Consider the following 24,295-nt stretch of genomic DNA (forward strand, 5'->3'; position numbering starts at 1 on the left):
ATTAAACATGTATGCTTTCGGCCAGAAGGCCTTTTTCTGAAATAGACAACATACACAGACACACATTCATGTAAACGCAGCTTGCACCCATGACTACTGTCTGGTTGCCAAGGCCAGACAAGAGACAGTGGTTATGTGTCCGTGGGCTGCATTTGCTAGAATGTGTGTATTTATGTTGTCTATTTCAGAAGAAGGCCTTCTGACAAAAAGTTTATGTGGTTAGTAATCTTTTTCTTGTGGCTGTCTGTGACTCAATGTCTCAGCTGTGTGGTGAGTAGTAATCTATTCTTTTTGTAATATTGCCAGTTAAGCAGTTACAAAATGGGACACTGTTGGTGGAAACATCAAGTTTCCAACAAATGACAAACCAGCAGAAAGCCAAAACTCTCGGGAAGTGTCCCATTGAGACTAAGCTCCACACCACATTAAACTGCGCTAAAGGTGTTGTGACATGCAGAGACCTGATGCATATTCCCAAAGAAGACTTGAAAGTTGAATGAGTCCAAGAAAGCACTGTAGATGTGCAGAATGTTATGAAAAGGGTGGAAGATGATCTGATTAAATCCAACTCTTTCATCCTCACTTTTAATAGCACAAAACACCTGTAACATTTTAAGGCAGGTTTTCTTCAGTTACCATGTGGCCCTGTTTCCCCAAACTAACAAGCTGTTTTAAATACCAGCGATTTGGGCACACCACTCTCGGATGTAGGGGAGAAGCCACTTATGGCAGATGTGGTAAGGCTGTCTACGGAGTAGTCAGATGTTCATCTTCTCCAAAATGTGTGAATTACTCTGGGGCTTGCCTTCTCTGGAATAGAGTCTGCTCTGTTCCTTGAAGAACAGAAGATACAGGAGATTAAAGCCAATCCCCTATGGTGAGGCCAAGAAGATTTACAAGACCATGCAGCCCCCAATATTTACCATCTTCTTTGCTTTAGTTGTTAAACAGCCAGTACAGAAAACCAATGCTGCTACATAAACTGAGGTAGCTAGTTTCAGCACTAGTACCTGCATTTATCAGTGCACTTGTGCTGCTGTGGTTTCTTCACAGCCTACACTTCATCCCAAAACATCACAAAAATCTGTGGTCACCAACACTGTGGATCTCCCTGCTCCCTTGAAGGTTCAATGCTGCCACTACCACTGCCGCAATTGTGGCTCCAAAGGCTACCCAGGACAAGAAATCGAAGGCCAAGCGTCCACCACCAACAGTGTTGGGAAGTAAACAGTCCACTGATGTCAATGTCATCCTATCTGATGTCTCTCAATTCTTCAGTAGAGCTAATGGACCTCAATATTGGACAGGGGCAATCATCTCACCCCAAGACTGAGCCCCCAGCCATTATGGGCTCCCCTCCCTGGCAGAAAGACTGAGTGAAAGTATAACCTTGGTGATAGATGGCTCCCACATTACAGTGGAACATTAATGGGTTCAGGACATATGTGGAAGAGCTGAAACAACTAGCACAGGAATGCCCCCTGTGCCTGGGTTTACAAGAAATACATTTTAAAATCACTGACACCCCCGTGCTACGGGGCTATACCCTTCAAAGAAAGGATGACTTGACTGAAGTCAGAGCCAAGGGAGGGGTTGCTATGTTTGTGAAAAATGTGCATCACTCCTCTGCTGTCATAGATTTTGTGGATCTTCTGGCGCAAGTCCACATTAATTCTTCCCACTGGGAGACTTCAATCTCACACCATGTCTTGTGGGGCTTGACCTCTCGTTACCCTCAGGGTTTTTGAGAGCCTCATGACGTCTCACGAGGTGTGCATCCTCAACACCGGGTACTCAAACTCATTTCTGTGACGCTGCTGGGTCATTCTCAACCATCAACTTCTCTAACTGCTGTCCAGCCCTTTCAGATTCTGTGCAATGGGAAGTCATTGACAGCCTTCATTTTAGTGTCCATTTCCCACTCCGCAACCATCTTCTGGGTGGACCATTCCATGAAGAGAAGCCGCCAAAATGGATGGTCATCAGTGCTAACTGGATGCTGTTCAGCCAGTTGGCTGTGTTTGAACACAGCAGCAGCAGCAGCAGCATCCAGGAATAGGTGGATCACGTAACACAAGTGATCCATCACGCCACTGACCTGTCGATCCCAAAGTCGTCCAGTCATCTTACGAGGTGACCTGTACCTAGATGGACAGGTGAGTGCTGTTCAACAATCCAGGACAGGCGTGTGGCTCTTAGCTGGTTTAAATGCTGCCTGACAGCAGACCACCTCATAGCCTCTCGAGTTGCAAGAGCCAAGGCTCGACATGTAATTAAGGAGAGCAAGAAAAGGTCATGGAAAGCATTCCTGGACTCCATAAATCATTCCGCTTGTTCTACAAAAGTATGGGAAACCATACAGAAGATTTCCAGTAGACAGAGTCATTTACTGATAGCAGCAGTGCTGAAAGGAGTGTCGCCAAACAACACCCGGAGACATTGCTCAGATGCTCTCATAGCATTTTGTGAAAACTACTGCCAGTGCCAGCCAAGATTCAGCGTTTCACCGCTGCTGTGCAGTTGTAGAGAGGGGCAGGTTGGACTTCAGATCCGACGATTCTGAGTCTTACAACTGCCCTTTCTCCATGTGGGAGGTGGACATGGCATTGTCTGAGTCTTGTGATACTGCACCCAATCTCTTCCAAATCCAATACTGCATGCTTTGACTGCCAGCAGTGTCAAAGGAAATCCTCCTCAAACACATTAATTTGATAGGGCAATCAATCAATTTCACAACTCATGGAGGGAAGCAATTTTGGTGGGAAGCAATTTTGGTACTATCATCAAACCAGGAAAGTACATCACATGTCCCAGTAGTTACCGGAGTATTGTCTTAATGAACTGTGTAGGAAAGGCCCTAGAGCAAATCGTTAACTGTCATTTGGTTTGGTTGTTGGAGACCATGCAACTCCTTAGCCATTTTCAGTGTTGTCAGCCTGACACTGCTAGAGGCAGTTGTCAGCAGGCTTTTCTATGTAAATATCACTGTATCAGGGTATTCTTTGATATCAGTAGGACATACGATGCTACTTGGAGACATGGTATTCTCACACAACTGCATCAATGGGGCTTTCATGGCCACCGCCCCATCTTCATATAGTCTTTCCTGTGAGTGGTTTTCTAGGACCTGAGCTAGTGACACACTGTCAGATCGTTTTGAGCAGGAGAATGGTGTCTCTCAGGGCAGTATTTTAAGTGTTGCCCTCTTTGCCATAGCCATAAACAGTGTCACATCTAAGGTAAGGAGTCCTGTACAGTTCTCCTTACATATGGATGATTTTGCTTTTTTTCTGTTACTACTCCAGTGTTTCAACAGTGAGCCATCAGTTGCAACTTACACTACTGAGGTTAGAGGAGCGGGCTACAAAGAGAGTTTTCAGTTTTATGCAGATAAGTGTATGTGTGTTCATTTTAATCATTCCCATCGCATTTTTAATTTATCTGACTTGCATATGAGGGACACCATCCTATATTTTAGAGGCTCGTGAGGTTTCTGGGCCTAATTTTTGACACTGAGTTGTGCTTTTCACACCTGTGAAACCTGAAAACCAGAATTCTCATGGCACTGAACATAGTAAAGTGCCTTAGCCATTGGTCTTAGCGAGCAGACAGGGTGCATCTGCTCCAGTTTTATAGGGCTACTGTGGGTGCGCACGGTCTATGGATCGGCGAGGCTTTGTTATTTGAAGACCGTTAACGCCGTCCACGATGAGGGGATGAGGTTGGCCATGGGTGCTTATAGGACAAGCCCCAAACTCAGTTTCTCAGCTGTGGCTGGTGAACTGCCACTTAAAATTTGACGGCAACTCGTCTTAGGGCATCAGGCTTATAAGTTCCTTACAGCTCTGTATTCAGACGCATACCATCCTGTTGCTTGTCCCACTCTGGAACACCTTTTCTCCCATTTTCCACAAGCGACAAGGTCATTTAGGATCCACATTCGGCATGTGCTGGAGACACTTGGAGTGGAGCAATTACAGCATCAAATCCAGGGTTTTAACTGTCTACCACCCTGGTCTTTGCAGAGTCCCACAGTCATTTTAGATTGAGCACTGTACAGGAGCGAGTGCAAGTTGCAGACAGGCACAATTAAAAGACGCTTACATAAAGCTTTCGGCCAAAGACTTCGTCAATAAAAGAGAGACACACAGCATTCGTACACACAAGCAAGTACACCTCATGTACACATGACAGCCAACTCCAGCATCTCAGGCCACAATGCAACTATCACATGGGTTGCAAGCAGCAATCTAGAGGGGTTGGGGAAGGGAGAGGGATAGTAGTGTACAGGTGGGGAGAGAGACAAATGCTTTCTGGTGGAATGTGAAGGGACTAGAATGCCAATAGGTGCAGCATCAGGAGGTTGTGGGGCAGCGAGGTGGAGAAAAAAGAAGCAAAAACGGAGAGGAGTGGGGAAATACGGGCAGATGTGATGGCAGAGGGTGGCGAATAAACAAACCGGGAGATGAGAATTGGGAGGAGATGATAGGACACATGGGGTGGAAACTGTTGGGTGGACAATGTGGAGACAGTATGTTACCATAGATTGAGGCCAGGATCCCAGAATCACTTCTGCTCCAGATACAACTCTGCAATCCCTACTCCATATGTCACATCTGTGAAACTGAATCCTTGCTCTCCAGCACCTGGTGCTGCACTCTAGGCACCACCTCCATAAGATGTCCAACCCGCTGACCTCCATAAGTTATCCAACTTGCTGACATCCTACTGGCACCTTGGGTTGCCACTATCCAACCCCTGTCGCACCCACAATGTTCCTCCTTGTCCACCCCTAATAGCAGCTAGACCCTACCTAGCTGACCTTTTCAGCTTGCCACATCCCCAAAATGCCTTACTGACTGTCCACCAAATCCAGAGCCAAAACATTCCTATAACGCTGTTGTTAACCTTCCCATCAAAACCTTCAGCTCCACAGAGGTTTCATACCATCCAGGCCTCACCTTTAGCCCTACACCCAAGTTTAACAATGCTGGACTTGTCAAAGACCTACTCTTTTTCTCCCAATCCCTGCAATAGAAGCACTTCTTCGCCAAATATCCATCCAACCAAAACCACCCTAATTCCAACATTGAACCCTGCCTCTTCCAGTTCATACCACCATCAAACCGTGATCCTCCCCCCTCCCACATAACCACCCACTGGTCACTTTCCAGGAGTTCCTTATGTTCAACTTAGCCTCACCATCCTTCCCCAAGTCCCTTCCCCAGAACAGCAACCTTTCAGTACAACCTCAAGACAAATCCTGACCTAATTATCCTACTTGCAGATAAAGATTCCACCGTTGTTATGAATTACAGTACTACCTGGCAGAAGGCCTCCACCAATTATCTGACTGCTACATCTATAAACTCTACCAGAGTGATCCCATCCCAGAAGTCCAGCACAACCTCCAATCCCTTCTTAAAGCCTTAGGCCCTTCCCAGAATCTCTCCCCTGAATCCATTTCTCTCCTCACCCCTGTGACACAACTCACACCTACCTTCTGTATGCTCCCCAAAATCCACAATCTTCCCATTGTCACTCATTATTATGCACCCAATGAAAGAATTTCAGCCCTTATTGACCAAAACTTCCAACCAGTTGCCTGTAATCTAGCCTCCCATGCCAAAGACACCAACCACTTCCTACACCGACACTCCACCGTACCCACCCCTTTACCTACTCATCACTGTTGACACCACCTCCCTATACACCAACAACCTTCATACCCATCATCTTACCAGTATTAATCACTACCTTTCCCAATGTCCTTCAGACTCCAAACCCACTACCTCATTCCTCATACACCTTACTAACTTTATCCCAACCCACAACTTCTTCTACTTTGAAGGGAAAGTATATAAACAAATCTGTGGCACAGCCATGGGCACACACATGGCACCCTCCTATGCCAACCTTTTCATGGAACATGTAGAGGAAACCTTCCTCGCCCCCCCAAACCCCAAGTGTGGTTCAGGTTCATTGATGATATTTTCATGATCCGGATTCAGGGCCAAGACACCCTACCTTCATTCCTTCACAACCTCACCACCTCCGCTCCCATCCTCATTATATGGTCCTCCTCAACCCAGTTTGCCACTTTCCCTACCTTCATTCCTTCACAACCTCACCACCTCCGCTCCCATCCTCATTATATGGTCCTCCTCAACCCAGTTTGCCACTTTCGTAGATGTTGACCATCTCCTCTCTGATGACTCTATCTGCACCTCTGCTCACATGAAACCCGCCAATCACCAACAGTATGCATCTGGACAGCTGTCATCCCTTTCACACCAAAAAGTCCCTCTCATACAGCCTGTCTCCCCAGGGACAGTGTATCTGCAGTGACAAAAACTCCCTTACTCAGTATGCTGAGAATCTCCCTAAAGCCGCCACAGACAGGCTCTATCCCAATCCTTCCTGTACCCCTCCTGAATGAGACAACTGAACCACATCCTTTGCCAGGGCTTTGATTACCTGTCATCATGCCCTGAAATGAGGGAAATCCTACCTGAGATACTCCTAAAGTGGTGTTCCATCGCCCACCCAAACTCCACAACAACCAAGTCCATCCCTGTGCTACTCCCAATCCCAACACCTGGTTACGAGGATCATATCCCTGTGAAAGATCCAGGTGCAAAACCTGTCCAATCCAACCACTCAGTACTTACTATTCCAGTCCTGTCACAGATTTATCCTAGCCCATGGGGGGCCAGGCCACCTATGAAAGGAGCCATGTCATTTACCAGCTCTGCTGCAGTTATTGCACAGGTTTTTATATTGGTACAGCTACCAACGAGCTGTCCACCAGGGTGAACAGCCACCACTAAGTTGTGGCCAAGAGCCAAGTAGACCACCGTGTAACACAACATGCAGCCGAACGTAACACACTTGATTTCAATGAGTGCTTCAAATACCCGAACCATCTGGATCCTTCCCTCCACCACTAGCTTTTCTGACTGCACAGATGGAAGTTATCCTTGCACCACATTCTCTGCTCCCATATTTATCCCAGCCTCAACTTACAGTAACATACTGTCCCCTCACTCTCCACCCACTTTGTCCTGTTATCTTCTCACCATTCTCATCTCCCACCCTGTTTATTTGCTGCACTCTGGCAATGGATCCACCCATCTTACCCTGCTCCTCTCCTTTTTTGCTCTTTTTCCCCCATCCCCCTGCCCTGCAACCTCCTGACACTGCACTTATGGCATTCTAGTCCCTGCACACTTCACCAGATAGCATTCATCTCTCTCCTCACTCGTACTCTACAATCGCCCCCCCCCCCCCCCCCTTTCCTCTCCGGATTTCTGCTTGCATCCCACATGATGTTGCATTCCAACCTGAGAAACTGGAGTTGGCAGTTATGTGTACATGGGTGTGCTTGCTTGTGTGGATGAATGTGTGTCTCTTTTACTTATGAAGGCTATGGCTGAAAGCTTTATGTAAGTGCCTTTTGATTGTGCCTATCTGAAACTTAATGGTCTGCTTTACAGTAAGTAGCAATCTGTCTTTTCCTACATTGCTGATATTCCTACCTGGAGTTTCCATTGTTTGATTTTTCCTCTGTTTTTAATGCAATATTTTCGGACGTTTTATATGATCACCACAACTATGTAGCTGTCTTTACAGATGGGTCCAAACCGGGGGAACCCACTGGTTGCTTGGTTGCTTTCTTAGATCATGTCTTCAAGCTTTGGCTGCCTCAAGGCTTTACTGTCTTCAATGCAGAATTATAAGCGATCTTGCAGGCACTACAGCAGATGAGACATTCTTCCAGTTTTACATTTCTTGCCTGTTCCAATTCTCTGAGTGCCCTTCACAAACTGTACCCAACACATTCTATAGCCTCACTGTTGGGATCCAAAGTCTTGCGTCAGTGGGCAAGTGAGTGGGTGGAAGTGACAGGCAGTAAGCTCTGTGTAGTAAAGCCCACAATGTGGCTGTGGCATACCTCCTTCCAACCACATTGACGGGACGAGGTCCTCCATACTTGTCTTTGCGTAAGCCACCGCTCTCTGACACGTGGCTTGTTGCTTCAGCGAGAGGCCATACAGTGTGTGGTGCTTGTGGCATACAGATAACTGTGCCTTACATTTTATTGGACTGCGTTTTATTTTCTGACTAGTGGGCCATGGCAGATTTGCAGATGGATCTGCCCTTTGTTGTAAGTAATGCTCAAACGAATTTGGTTCAAATTTTAAAGTTTTGTGAATTTGTCCAATACTTTTCCCGTAATGGTTTTAATGTGTTCAGAGGGTGATTGGCTCACCCAGTTTTTTTTTTTTTTTTTTTTTTAGCTCCTCTGTCGTTTTACTTGTGTTTTAATCTCCTGTGTAGCATATTTTAGTATTTCTTCATTGTCTTAGTATGTATGTAAACATTTGTGTATTTTATCCCCATTCACTTCTTTTCGTGTGTGGAAGGGCACTGATAACATTGCCATTGAGTGTCCAAAAGACACACACACACACACACACACACACACACACACACACACAATATTGTCATTATTCCATTCTGGATTTTCCATTGTTTAATGTTAGTTAAGGTCTATATTCTTTTCTCTTAATGTTTTTTGTGAAAATGTTGAACTTCTTGAACTGATACAAATGGTTTTGAATTTTGTTTGTATAGAGGATATCCCAGGGGAAATGGCCAGTGTTCAGGAATATGACAGGAAACGAAAACAAAAAAGTCCAGTAAACATCGGGTGCACAGCCCATAAAAGCTGTGAGCTCCATCATTATCTTGGACAGTTTCCAGCCTCTGGCCGGGTCTGTAAGGAACGTAGGCTTCTCCATTGTCTTCTGTCTTGCCATCATCTCTCCGTCTTCACCCTGGTCCAATCTTCTCCTTTCTTCTGGACATATTCCACTACTCCTTTCAGCCATCTGTCTCTCGGTCTTCCTCTTGGTATCTTTCCTTCCAGTTTCATCTCGTGTATCCTCCTGGGTATCCTTTTCAATAATGTGAGACAAATCTCATTTACTGCAAACTCTTTGCTTTCTATATTTTGAGAGGTGACAGTATGGACCAAAACAAGGAAAAATTTTCAAAGAGCATGAACTCTAATGTGCAGCCATGAGCAGTTATTCATCTTGCTTCTGTGAAACACATCTCTTCTACTGTACAAGTGCTCGTAGCTCTTGAGCTATGTATTTTAGAGCCTATGTTTACTAAACTTTTTGCTTCAAATTATCATTCCTGTAATGTCCCTGAATATTATCTATTCCTCCTGCAACACCCTGTATATTTTAAATTGGTCAATGTTTCCTCAAATTGAGGTTACACCCAAGTGCCGCTAAGACATAAGTCTCAAGGTTTCACCTAAACAACAAGTTATCAAAGAGCTGTGGGTCTTCTTTGAAGGAAGGCTACTCGGACATAATAGAAACCTAAAAATATCTAGTGGTCATGTTTGTTAGAGCACTCAGTTACCAACTACATCTGTCAAGAACAGCTGCCATAACAAAAACTCGAAGTGCCATCCTCCAGAAACTCTAAGTCACATTGTGGGAGTCCTCTGCACCTACACTGTGTACGTCAGCTCTGGGATTGGCTTACACTATTGTGGACTATTGGACACAGCTTTGATTAATAGTACTGACACAAGAGTTGTCAACACAGCTCATCCATACCATGTGTCTTATAACTGGTCCAATCACACCTGCAACTTTTTCCTGGCTACCCATACTTATCCACATACCACTGCCATCTATGTGGTGGGAAAGTGCATGTGTACGGGAGTACAAAAAACTACTCTAAAATCCTCACCTTCCTGTTCATGCAGACATTCAAACCATCAGTAAAGGAAAGCTTCATCTCCTCACCCACTCCTGGTAACTGCAAGGATGTTAGTTGGCAATAACTTTAATTCTAATGACTGCTGGAGACTCAGATGGTAGATTAATACTACAATGGAACAAATGAAGATGCTACGCATATTGACCAAGCCACTTGACTTTGAATTGCGACACAAGATATGGTTGGTTTTTAGCCAAATAAGTACAAGCTGTGGCAGGTGTGCCAATTCTCTGCACAAGTGGAAGAAAATAACTTCCACAAGTTGTGACTAAGGTGCTGAAAAACAGACTGTTCACCATATCGTTCAAGAGTGCCCTCTGAGAGCTTTCCATTGTGATCCAACAGAGTTACTAGTGATGACAAAGGGATCAAGAGACTACAATTGTGGCCTAGTTTGGAATATGAGATAATTATGGATATCAATTTTTAGTGAATCCTCCATCTAACCATGATCCACCCCCCACTGCCCCCAAATCACCCCATTAACTTTCCAGAATTTTTTAACCTCGAACCTTGCCTCACCATCATTCCCCAAGTCCCTCAACAAGCAAACTAACTTTACATCTGCCAAAAGAACCGCAGTCCACCACCTAAAAACTGATCCAGACCTTATAATCGTACCTGCAGACAAAGGCTCCACCACTGTTGTTTGTTGTTTTGAACTGCAAGGATTACCTGGCAGAAGGACTCTGCGAACTGTCAGGTACATCCACCTACAAATCTTGCCATAGTGACCCCATTCCAGTAATCCAGCAGGATCTACAGTAACTACTCAAATCCTTAGGCCCATCCCAGAAACTCTCCCCAGAGTCCATCTCTCTGCTCACCCCTACCACTCCCCGCATACCTACTTTCTACATGCTTCCTAAAAACCATAAACTCAACCATCCAGGACACCCCATTGTTGGGACCAATTATATCCTCATCCACAATTACTTCTTCTTTTAAGGCATTGCCTACAAATAAATCCGAGGTACAGCTATGTGCACCTGCATGACACTATCCTATACATGGGCCATCTAGAGGAATTCTTTCTTTACACCCAGAGTCCTAGATCCCTCACCTTGCTCGATTCAGTGATAACATCTTTGCAGTCTGGATCAAGGGTGGGACACCCTATCCACATTCCTCAGGAACCTCAGAAACTTCTCCCCCATTTGCTCCAACTGGTCCTACTCAACCCAACAAGCCATCTTCCTAGATGTTGACCTCTACCTCAAAGATGGCTACGTCAATACCTCCATCCATACCAAACCTACTAACCACTAGCAATACCTCCACTTTGACAGCTGCCACCCATTCCATACCAAGAAGTCCCTTCAATACAGCCTAGCCACCCGTGGTTGTCGCATCTGCAGTGATGAGCAGTCCCTCACAAAATATACCGAGGGTCTCACTAAAGCTTTCACAGACTGTAATTATCCTCCCAACCTTGTACAAAAACAAATCTCCCTTTCCTTGCTTTTCCAGTCTCCCAAAGCCCCACCGTCCGGCGCAGAGGAGCATTCTCCTTGTAACTCAGGAGTGGAGCAACTTAACTACATTCACTGCCAGGGTTTTGACTACCTCTCGTCATGCCCTATATGTCCTGCCCACTACCCTTCCTAGTCCTCCCACAGTGGTATTCCGCCGCGCACTGAACCTACATAATGTACTCGTCCATCTCTACACAACCCCTGCCCCCAATTCCTTACCTCATGGCTCATACCCCTGTAATAGACCTTGATGCAAGACCTGTCCCATACATCCTCCCGGCACCACCTACTCCAGTCTGATCACAGACATCACCTATCCCATCAAAGGCAGGGCTACCTGTGAAACCAGACATGTGATCTACAAGCTAAGCTGTGACCACTGTGCAGCATTCTATATGGGCATGACAACCATGGCCACTGACAAACTGTGGCCAAGAAATAAGTGGACCACCCGGTTGCTGAGCATGCTGGAAAGGACTGATACTTCTGCAGAACTAAAGCTTATGGAGGAAAGGTTCATGATTGTGTTTTAGGTCTGTTTAGATTCTGGATTCTTTATGGTGTGGGAGGGAGTTTTTGAGGGTGAAGTGAATATATTAGGTCTGGGTGGCAGGGTTTTGCAGCTGTGAAGGGATGTGGGGGAGATTTAGAGATTGTTGTAGAGGTGGTGTATATGGTAATCCAAGGCAGGAATAGGAAATAAACAGGGTGGAGAGTTTACTTTCAGGTGATGTTGTGCATGTTGCTCTAGTTCCTGGAGGGCATCCAGAAATTTAGGATTGTGTAGCAGAAGTATTTTATGGATGGAGAGGAGGTATTGCGAGATGGCTTGGGCATGATGGATATGGTTCCTGTAATCTTCAACCTTTGTTAGTCTTTTTCCTTACCCTTCCCTTCCCTGTTCCCACTCCAGCACTACACAGTGCTCTATTCCACCAGTGCACACATAGTTTCTTTACCTCTCTCCTTTTCCACTAACCCTCCCCCGCCCATTGTCTAACGTCCCGACTGCACCTAGCTGCCCTACCCTCTCTCCACCTCGTCCCTGTATGCCCCCACAAGCAGCACTTTACTGTTCACCATTCCTACCCTGCTATCCCTCGTCCTCTCCACTACAGCTGCCTCCTTACATCCAGCACACGATTGCATTCCCCATCATGCATTGCTGCAGAGACTGCAGTTGTTGGTGTGGGTGTGCGTGTGGGTGTGCATGTGCATGTGGTAGGCCAAAAGCACATTTTCTGACAGTGCTGTAGTTGTTCCTATCTGTGAGTCAGCATCTCCACTATGTAATGGGTAACAACTATCCCTTTCATAAAATTGTACATTCCATACTGGATTTTCCATTATATGAAATATGGTTTTCATAAATCATTCTAATTATAAATCCTGTATACATCTTTTACAGTTTAATTATTACTAAGGCAGTAGTCACATTTGAAATTTGTTGGGGAATTGGCTACATTACAGTCTGCATGTATCCATTCAGACATTTCATTTATGTGGGACAACAGAAGACTAGTTCATGAGTGTCTACATCATCCATTTCATCACCTTGACACAATTCCAGTTCATTATCAGTTTCATCTGAGAAACTGCTGTCATTGTGAATGAGTCTCTTTTTCTTCTAATTCTTTTGTTTTCCCTTTAAAATTGTGTTTCTGCTGTTGCTGTAGCAGAAAATTTCTTATAGTCCTTTGTCATTTTTTGCTTATTCAAAATCCTTTTTCTTGGTATGGATGTTAGAATTCCTGAATATTGTGTAGGCCTTGATTTGCTTGATTCTAATAGATTTGTTGCCATCCGAGGTATTGGAGAAATGTCTAGAATAGACACCAATGCTCCGATGCGACAATGTTCATCATCTGCATTTGTTTTCTCTCTTCTTTCTGCCATCTGTACCTCCACAGGTGGTTCATTCATCAGAATAAAGTTCTCCTCTGGGAACACATATAGATTGTAAGGAAAGATTCCTGAAACCTTGGTGTATGCAGTATGAAATAATACAGAGATGTTTGCCTTGCAGATCCTTTGATGTGAATGACTTCTCATAAACAGAGTGCATTCTTCGTTATAAGCAGCCGTATCAGCTTGTCTAATTTTCTTTCCATTCCTAACTACTGCAGCCACGGCTGCAGTTAATGATTGTTCTGTCCATGAAGCTTTACTTTTCTTTTTTTGTACATAATTCAAAACCATCTGGAAATAAAACATTTCTCTTACTAAAAGTGTAGTGAACAATGAAACTCCAGGTTAGAATATCAACAATGTAAAGAAAAGATAGATTGCTCTTTACCATAAAGATGGCACCTCAAGTCGCAGACAGGCCCAACATTAGGGGAAACGAACTGGCGGATGTGGCTGCCAAAGATGCATGTTCCCTCCCTCACGTTGTTGAATGTGCCGTCCCCCTCCATGCTGTTACCTCCCTTTTGCATTTTCGTGTTATGCATCAATGGGAAGAGGAGTGGCTGGCAGTCGGTGAAAATAAGCTGCGTCTGGTCAAGGCCACCACGCGGCCATGGCGTACGTCCTACCAGTCATGCAGGCGGGATGAGGTTCTCCTCACTCGCCTCCGCATCGGGCACAGTCCCTTAACGCACGGTTTTTTACTCCGGCGGGAGGACCCCCCAATCTGCAGTGCTTGTGGCGTCCAGATTACTGTCCGCCACATTTTACTTGACTGTCCTTTATTCTCTGACCAGAGGGCGGTGGTTTCCTTGCCACCGGATTTGCCCTCTATTTTGCAAGACGACGCAACGACTGTGGTTAAGGTCTTACGGTTTTGTGTCCTGTCCAATTTGTTGCCTCGGATGTTAGCGAGAGGATTTTAATGTGCTGCTGGGTGACTGGCTCACCCAGGCTTTAGGTAAGAGGTCCGCCAGTCATGATTACCTACTTGTTTCACTTCGATTTCTGTTCTCTTTTCCTTGTGTTTCCTTTCCTTTTTTAGTGTGTTTCTTCTCCTCTTGTTTTGCCTCTGTATCTGAAGATTTGTAACTGCGTCAAGTCTGTGTCTTTTAGCCGTTCTCCTTGTTCGCTGTCCGTTGTCGTCCCTTCACTGCATGTGTTCCTGTTTCTATGCGTTTGGGCGCTGATGACCACGCTGTTTAGCGCTCGAAAACCTCAAACCACACACACACACAAAAGACACTTACACATTAGTTTTTGGTCAAGCCTTTATTAAAAAAAGAAACACACACATTAATTCACACAAGCGAGCACACCTCACGCGCACATAACCTCCATCTCCAGCAGCGTGGACCAGAATGCAAGTGTCAAATAGAATGGAAGCAGCGATCCGGAGAGGGCAGGGAAGGGGAAGGGATAGCCGTGTATGGATGCATTGGTAGAGGATGCCACACAAACAGAGTGGGAGACGAGAATAGGAAGGAGATTATAGGGCAGAAGGAATGGAAATTATTGGGTGAAGGGTGTGGGGACAGTACATTACTGTATTGAGGCCAGGATTATCTCAGAAGTGAAGAATATGTCGTAAGGATAACTCTCATATGCACATTTCAGAAAAGCTGGTGGTGGGGGGGTGGATCCAGATGGCTCAGGTAGTGAAGCAGCCATTGAAATCAAGCATGTTATGTTCAGCTGCGTATTGTGCCACAGCTTGGTGGTGGCCATTCATCCTGGTGGACAGCTGGATGGTAGTCACACCAATATAAAGAGCTGTACAATGATTGCAGCAGAGGTGGTATATGACATGGCTGCTTTCACAAGTGACCTGACCTCTGATGGGGAACGATAAGCCTGTGAGAGTGCTGGAATAGGAAATTCTGGGTGGGTGGGTTGGGCCTAGGTCTTCCACAGCGATATTATCCTTGTCGCAATTGGTTGGGGTTGGTAGTGGCATATGGATATACAGGATGGGACAAATAAAAGTGGGCTGGATGAGTGGATACTTTGTACGATTGGATGTGAATTTATGCATATATCCATACCCCTTGATACACACACAATGTGTATGCCTGCCACGTGGTCCACATTGATTCAGAGCGTAGTACAGTCTGTGTCAGTGTGAGTGGAGCAGTGCAAAGAGGACGATGCTACTCACAGTGGAGCAGCAGTTGTGGAAATTTACGTGACAACAAAGTCATGGAAACAGTGTGGTCAGTTCTTTGTTGAGAAGTTTAATGGCATCATAGTGCCTTGCAACTTACTCCAAAAATAGTGTAGGACAGGGTATGTTTTGAACAAGTGAAAAAAAACATTCTGAAACGTGCCTGCACACCAGAAAATGTGGATACAGTTCACCAGAAAATGCTTCAGAGTTCTAGCAAATCAGCCTGACAGCTGTCACAAGAGAACAGCATATCATGTTGATCCTGTGGACTAATACTCCACCAGAACCTGCACATGCATCCTTACTGAGTGTCTGTTGTTCATACATTAAAACCAGCAGATGCTCATCAGCACCTCCAGCTTTTTGAGAGGTGGTTGTGGCTGTTCACTGTGATAACAGTGAATGGCTTGAACATGGATCTGTTCTGTATGTCTAGTGAAGCCTAATTTCACCTGGGTGGTTATGTCAACCACAGAATCACAGGTTGTGGGTAGCAGAGAATCCTAATAACTTCCACAAAACACCATTGCATGATCAGAAGGTTGGGGTTTGGTGTGCAATGTCTGCACGCTGCATTATTGAACCCATCTGCTTTCATCATACGATGACTTCAGCGCATTGCATTACCAACATTTTGAAACTTGTGGCAGCATTAACAGAAGAGGAAAAGACCTACAATTACTTCCAACAGGATGGAGCAACTGCCCATATGGATGGCCAAACCTTGGAGCACATTCACACAATCCTCATGTCTGACAGAGTTGTTAGTACATGTCAGTCTCATTGTGGCTCTGGCTGATCACCCAGGTCACCTGATCTGTCAATGTCTGATTATTTTGTGTGAGGATCCCTCAAGTCTAAGGTGTATTGCACCAACCTCCATAGTCGTCAAGAACTGCAGCAGAACACTTCAGATGATGCTGTAGCAATTCCATCTGTCCAGCTTTGATCCACCTTTAACAACTTGCTGATCAGTGCCTAAAAGTGCCAAGAGATGAATGGTGGTCATTTTCAACATCTTCTATAGTCATTTTAATACTGTATTTCATTTCCTCTGCTGTGTTTCTTTGTACCCTGGAACTATGTTCTTCAGGCCACTTTTGTTTGCCCCACCTTGTACTAGGACGTCGTGGAGGTTGGGTGGATAACAGAACAACACTTTATGAGGGGTAGGAAGTATTTTAAGTAGAATGTGCCTTGCTTCAGGGCACGATGATAGCTAATCAGAACCCTGGCAAAGGATGTGGTTCAGTTGTTCCAGTGTGGGTTGGTACTTCTTTGTAGCTGGTTCTTGGGGGTTGTTGGAGGATTGGGGATGTGAGAGGAAATGGCAAGGGAGATCTGTTTGTGGACTAAGTCTGGGTGATGATGTCTGTCTGTGAAGGCCTTGGTGAGTCCTGCGTATCGGGCAAGGTAGTTCTTGTCACTGCAGATATGCCATCCCAAGGTGGCCCAGCTGTATGGGAGGGATTTTTTTGGTGTCCAGCATAACCTCCAATCCCTGCTTAAAGCCTTAGGCTCTTCCCAGAACCCACTACCTCATTCCTCGTACACCTTACCAACTTTATCCTAACTCATTGATGATATTTTCATGATCTGGACACAGGGTCAAAACAGCCTATTTTTATTCCTGCACAACCTCAACACATTCTCTCTCATCAGATTCACCTGGTCCTCCTCAATCTAGCATGCCACCTTCCTGGATGTTGACCACCTCCTCTCTGATGGCTCCATCCACCTCTCTGTCCACATTAAATCCACCAAACACCTACATTATCTGCATTTAGACAGCTTTCCGTCTCTTCCACACCAGAAAATCCCTCTTATACAGCCTGGCCATCCATCTCTTCCTATTTCAGTCATATCAAAGGCTTTCCTACCCTACCAGAGGCCAGGCCACCTGAGAAAGCAGCCATGTCATATACAAGCTCTGCTGCAATCATTGCATAGTTTTTTATATTGATATTATTACCAACCAGCTGTCCACCAGGATGAATGGACCCTGCCAAACTGTGGTCAACAGCAAAGTAGTCCAGCCTGTGGCACAAGATGCATCTGAACATAACATGCTTGATTTCAATGGCTGCTTCAGTACCCAAGCCATCTGGATTCCCCCTTCCACAATGAGCTTTCGTGAACTGTACAGATGGGAGTCATACTTAAAACACATTGTCCACTATTGAAATTATCCCAGCCTCAACATATGACAACATATTATCCCCACACCCCCTACGCAACAGTTTCCACCTCCCCTGTCCTATCACATCCTCCCTATTCTTGTCTCCCACCCTCTTTGCATGCCACTCAGCCAATGCATCTACCCATCTTTTCCCACTCCTCTCCTTTTTTGCTCCCTGTTTCCCCATCCCCTCCACACCTCCCTGCCCCACAGCCTCCTGACACCGTTCCTGTTTGCAGTTTAGTCCTGCACATTATGCCAGACAGCTCTCTTGTCTCCCCCCACCTGTGCACTGCAACTCTTCCCCTTCCCCAACCTCTCCATATTGCTACTTCTACATGACAGTTGTTGTATACATGGAAGAACCCTGGAGATACTAAAAGGTATCAGATAGATTATATAATGGTAAGACAGAGATTTAGGAACCAGGTTTTAAAGTGTAAGACATATCCAGTGGCAGATGTGGACTCTGACCACAATCTATTGGTTATGAACTGTAGACTAAAACTGAAGAAACTGCAAAAAGATGGAAATTTAAGGAGATGGGACCTGGATAAACTGAAAGAACCAGAGGTTGTACAGAGTTTCAGGGAGAGCATAAGGGAACAATTGACAGTAATGGGGGAAAGGAATACAGTAGAAGAAGAATGGGTAGCTTTGAGGGATGAAATAGTGAAGGCAGCAGAGGATCAAATAGGTAAAAAGACAAGGGGTAGTAGAAATCCTTGGGTAACAGAAGAAATATTGAATTTAATTGATGAAAGGAGAAAATATAAAAATGCAGTAAATGAAGCAGGCAAAAAGGAATACAAACGTCTCAAAAATGAGATCGACAGGAAGTGCAAAATGGCTAAGCAGGGATGGCTAGAGGACAAATGTAAGGATGTAGAGGCTTATCTCACTAGGGGTAAGATACATACTGCTTACAGGAAGATTAAAGAGACCTTTGGAGAAAGGAGAACCACTTGCATGAATATCAAGAGCTTTGATGGAAACCCAGTTCTAAGCAAAGAAGGGAAAGCAGAAAGGTGGAAGGAGTATATAGAGGGTCTATACAAGGGCGATGTACTTGAGGACAACATTATGGAAATGGAAGAGGATGTAGATGAAGATGAAATGGGAGATATGATACTGCGTAAAGAGTTTGACAGAGCACTGAAAGACCTGAGTCGAAACAAGGCCCCGGGAGTAGACAACATTCCATTAGAACTGCTGACAGCCTTGGGAGAGCCAGTCCTGACAGAACTCTACCATCTGGTGAGCAAGATGTATGAGACAGGCGAAATACCCTCAGACTTCAAGAAGAATATAATAATTCCAATCCCAAAGAAAGCAGATGTTGACAGACGAATGGAAAAACTGATAGAAGCCGACCTCGGGGAAGATCAGTTTGGATTCCGTAGAAATGTTGGAACACGTGAGGCAATACTGACCCTACGACTTATATTAGAAGAAAGATTAAGGAAAGGCAAACCTACGTTTCTAGCATTTGTAGACTTGGAGAAAGCTTTTGACAATGTTGATTGGAATTCTCTCTTTCAAATTTTGAAGGTGGCAGGGGTAAAATACAGGGAGCGAAAGGCTATTTACAATTTGCACAGAAACCAGATGGCAGTTATAAGAGTCGAGGGGTATGAAAGGGAAGCAACGGTTGGGAAGGGAGTGAGACAGGGTTGTAGCCTATCCCCGATGTTATTCAATCTGTATATTGAGCAAGCAATAAAGGAAACAAAAGAAAAGTTTGGAGTAGGTATTAAAATCCATGGAGAAGAAATAAAAACTTTGAGGTTCGCCGATGACATTGTAATTCTGTCAGAGACAGCAAAGGACTTGGAAGAGCAGCTGAACGGAATGGACAGTGTCTTGAAAGGAGGGTACAAGATGAACATCAACAAAAGCAAAATGAGGATAATGGAATGTAGTCGAATTAAGTCGGGTGATGCTGAGGGAATTAGATTAGGAAATGACACACTTAAAGTAGTAAAGGAGTTTTGCTATTTGGGGAGCAAATTAACTGACGATGGTCGAAGTAGAGAGGATATAAAATGTAGACTGGCAATGGCAAGGAAAGCGTTTCTGAAGAAGAAAAATTTGTTAACATCGAGTATAGATATAAATGTCAGGAAGTCGTTTCTGAAAGTATTTGTGTGGAGTGTAGCCATGTATGGAAGTGAAGTGTGGACGATAAATAGTTTGGACAAGAAGAGAATAGAAGCTTTCGAAATGTGGTGCTACAGACTAATGCTGAAGATTGGATGGGTAGATCACATAACTAATGAGGAAGTATTGAATAGGATTGGGGAGAAGAGAAGTTTGTGGCACAACTTGACTAGAAGAAGGGATCAGTTGGTAGGACGTATTCTGAGACATCGAGGGATCACCAATTTAGTATTGGAGGGCAGCGTGGAGGGTAAAAATCGTAGAGGGAGACCAAGAGATGAATACACTAAGCAGATTCAGAAGGATTGTAGGCTGCAGTAGGTACTGGGAGATGAAGAAGCTTGCACAGGATAGAGTAGCATGGAGAGCTGCATCAAACCAGTCTCTTGACTGAAGACCACAACAACAACAACACATGACTGTTGCATTCTGGTCCAAGTAGCCATAGATGGCAGTGATGTGTGCATGAGGTGTGCTTGCTTGTGTGAATCTGTGTGTGTGTGTGTGTGTGTGTGTGTGTGTGTGTGTGTGTGTTTTTCTTTTTCTGGCGCGAAGGCTGTGGCTAAAAGCTAATGCGTAAGTGTCTTTTAGTTGGGCGTGTCTGCAACTTAACGTGTCATCTTTGCAGTAAGTCTTTCCCTTACATTGTTATAAGCACAGTAAATTTCAGATATTGCTTATGTTTAAAAAAATCCCTAAAAATCCGACAGTTGTTAATTATGTGTGGGATACAGAGCAACATGCCTTGGAATGCATGCCATTATCCCAGGTTGCGCCATTTTGTTTTGAACACATTTGAAGCAGAACGTACAACGAATGAAGCTTGGAATATCATTAGGCACTTTGGCTCACATTAAAACAGCAATTTTCTATTTACTAAGTTTAGAAATTCAATATGTTCTTAGAAAATTTTATAATGGAACAAAAATCCAACAATAACTCAGTAACTAAAATCTCACTGAAGCAGCTCTGACTTACTACCACTAGCTTCTCATCAATGTACGAGTACAAAATAAATGCCCAGTCTTTGGAAGCAGTAACATCTGTCAAGTATCTTGGTGTGACTATTCGAAATGATCTCAAATGGAATAATCAGATTAAACAAGTAACAGGCAAGGCAAACTCTAGATTGCAGTTTATTGGTAGAATCCTGAAGCAATGCAGTCCTTCAACATAGGAAATAGCTTACAATACGTTAGTTCATCCAGTCTTCTAGTATTGGTCATGTGTATGGGACCCTTACCAGTTGTGTCTGATTCAAGAGATTGAGAAGGTCCAAAGAAGAGCATCAAGATTTGTGACTGGTACATTTAGCCATTGCGAGAGCATTACAAATCTCATAGAAAGTTTGAAGTGGGACACACTTGCAGATAGACGGCACGGTAAACGGAAGGGGGTGCTCACTAAATTCCGAAATCCAATCTTCACCGAGGATATAGAGCATGTATTACCACCAACTTTCAAATCAGGCAATCATCAACATTCAAAGATAAGGGAAGTTAGAGCTTGTACTGAGGCGTTCAGACAGTCGTTTTTTCCTCGCGCGATCGGAAAAGGGGGGGAATATGAGTTTGGCGCGAATTGTGCCCTCCACCACACACCACTTGGTGGCTAGCGGAGTATATATGCAGATGTAGATGTAGAAAGTGTCACCACACTCACTTCCGTCTATGGACTGGAGGCACCTGACTTTTGAATATGCATCCCATTCACCGCTACATACTATAACCCCTCTGTCCCCTGCCACTGCAACTATTTCTCTCTCTTAATGAGAACAGGTCAGCAGAATTTGAATAACTGAAAATCATCATCATCATCATTTTGGACAGTTTCCAGCCACTGGCTGGGTCTGTCGGGAACACAAGCCTCTCCATCGTGTTCTGTCTTTCCACCATTCCCCCTCTTCCACCTTCGTCCAGTTCTCTCCTCTTCTCGTCACACATTCCTTCACTCCCTTCACCCATCTATCTCTTGGTCTTCCTCTGGGCCTCTTCCCCTCCAGTTGCAGATCAAACATCCTCTTTGGAATTCTTCCCTCATCCATTCTCTTCATGTGTCCATACCACTGCAGTCTTGATTTTTCTATCCTGTCCTGTACTGGTTCCTCCTTTAGTCTTTCCCTCACATACACATTTCGCAATCTGTCTCGTCTTGTTACACTCAACCTGCTCCTCTGGAACTTCATTTCACTAGCCTGTATTCTACTTTTGTCGCTTTTGTGCATTACCCATGTCTCACTTCCGTATGCCAATATGGGGACAAAGTAGGTTCAGTATATAATTCCCTTGGATTTCTGTGGCACCTCCTTGCTCCAAATAAGCCCCCTAATGCATTTGTAGAACTGCCCTGCTTTTCTGCACCTTTCATTTATTTCCATTGCGTTTCCCCCCTTACTTTCAGTCATGCTTCCCAGGTACTTGAAGTTCTCTACCACTTGTAGTTTTTCCCCTCCACAAGTTATATCCACATTTGGCCTATTCTTCTTCCTTGTTGTGACAATTATTTCACTTTTCTTTGCAGAGAAATGCATTCCATATTGTGCTGCCGTTGCCTCCCATACATCTAACTGCTCTTGCACCTCCTTCTCGCAATTTCCCCATAACATCAGGTCATCGGCAAAAAGCATTGCTTTCATTTTATGATCTCCAATTGCATCTGATACTTGCTGTAGGATTTCATCCATAACAATAATAAACAATAAAGGCGAAAGTGCACTTCCCTGTCGCAGCCCATTTTCAAGCTTGAACTATGCAGTACGTTCCCTCCCCACTTTCACACAACTCTCACTTCCCTCATACATTTTTCTGACTTTTCGTGTTATCTCTTCATCTATCCCTTTTGCGTTCAGCACATCCCAGAGCTTGCCCCTACAGATACTGTCATACGCCTTCTCAATATCTAAAAAGGCCATGATTAAGTCCTTTCCGTACTCATAGTGCCTTTCCTGCAGTTGCCTTACCGCAAATATGAGGTCCGTTGTTGATCTTCCCGGTCTGAAACCATACTGCTCCTCTTGCAGTCTACTTTCAATACTGCTTCTTATTCTCTTCTCCAGGATCTTTTCATAGATTTTTCCACAGTGGCATAGCAGGGTGATTCCTCTGTAGTTCTCACATCTCCTTTTATCCCCTTTCTTGAAGATCGGGACTATAATTCCTTTCTTCCAATCCTCAGGAATTCTGTTCTCCTTCCACACCACCCTCAGCACTCTGTATAGCCACTGGGTTCCTACTTCTCCTGCTGCTCGTATCATATCCACTGTTACTTCGTCCCAACCTGGTGCCTTGCCCCCTTTCATCCTCTTTATGGCTTCTTCCACTTCATTCCAAGTTAGATCATCAATTTCCCCACTATTATAATCGTCTGCTGCCTTAGGCTCTCCATCGCTGTTAGTTACCCACTTGGCGGCATTCAACAGATCTTCAAAGTACTCCTTCCAAATCTTTTTGAGCTCATGCATTTCCTGCACAACTCTTCCATTATTATCCATGATCCTCAGGCACTCGCTTCTGTCATTCCTCTTATTTCTTGCCATGGTGTAAAGTACTTTTTTGTTCCCTTCACTATCCTCTTCTAACATTCTTGTCCATTTTTCCATCCACTTCTTCTTCTCCGCCCTTACTATGGTCTGTGCCGCTTTCTTGTTTTCCTTATATTTTACCCTAGCTTCCTCTGTTCGGGTCTGGAACCATTCTCTGAAGGCTTTGTTCTTTCGAAGTACTGCCTCTTTACATATGTTGTTCCACCATGGGGTTTCCTTACTTCTCCTCTTTGTGCTAGTTCTTCCGCACACAGTCTCAGCTGCCTCAACTAGAGCCCTCTTAAAATCTCCCCATTCTTCTTCCACTGTTCTCTGATCTTCCTTTGGCAGCTTCTTCCTGATCAGTGTCTGGTACTGGGTCCTCCATTCATCCTCTTTCAGCATCCATGTCTTTAACCTTTTCTCCTGTATATCTGTTGCCCTCCTATCTTTTTTCTCTCTCAGGGTGGCTACCAACAGCCGATGGTCACTGTCTAAGGCCTCAGATGGAATGACCTTAACATCTATGAGGCTGCTCATCATCTGCCTATCCACTAGTACATAGTCTACTACTGAAGTTTGGGACCAGTCTCCACTGTACCAAGTTATTTTGTGGCTACTTCTCTTCTTGTACCAGGAATTTGCGATCGCCAGCCCATTCCTCTTGCAGAATTCCAGCAACAATTTTCCTTCTCTATTTCGGTTCCCCCAGCCCTCTGGTCCCATTATCTCCTCAAATCCTTTCCTGTCTGTGCCAACATGTGCATTGAGGTCCCCTATTATAATCTGATTACCTCCATTTAGCTGCTTTTGCATGTCATCTTCAAATTCCTCCTTCTCCTTTTTTGTACACCCCACCTGTGGGGCATATGCTTGGATGATTTCAATGCTTTTTTCCTTTCACTCGTACTCTGGCTTTTATCATTCGATCATTGATACCTTCCACCTCCTCCTGCAGACCCTCTCTGACCACTATTGCCACTCCATTTCTTCCCCTCTCATTCCCTATCCAGTACAGTTTACATCCTTTACTTAGTGGTTTTTCACCAACTCCTCTCCACCTAGTCTCAGCAAGTCCC

General features: G+C 44.6%; 1 protein-coding gene across 3 annotated transcripts in view; it reads left to right on the forward strand.

Moving 5' to 3' along the window:
- Positions 1-24,295, forward strand: part of LOC126412139 (DENN domain-containing protein Crag) — a 302,966-nt gene that overhangs the window by 223,588 nt on the left and 55,083 nt on the right. The window lies entirely within an intron of this gene.

Source organism: Schistocerca serialis, chromosome 7 (assembly GCF_023864345.2).
Source record: "Schistocerca serialis cubense isolate TAMUIC-IGC-003099 chromosome 7, iqSchSeri2.2, whole genome shotgun sequence".
Taxonomy (NCBI): Eukaryota; Metazoa; Arthropoda; class Insecta; order Orthoptera; family Acrididae; genus Schistocerca; species Schistocerca serialis.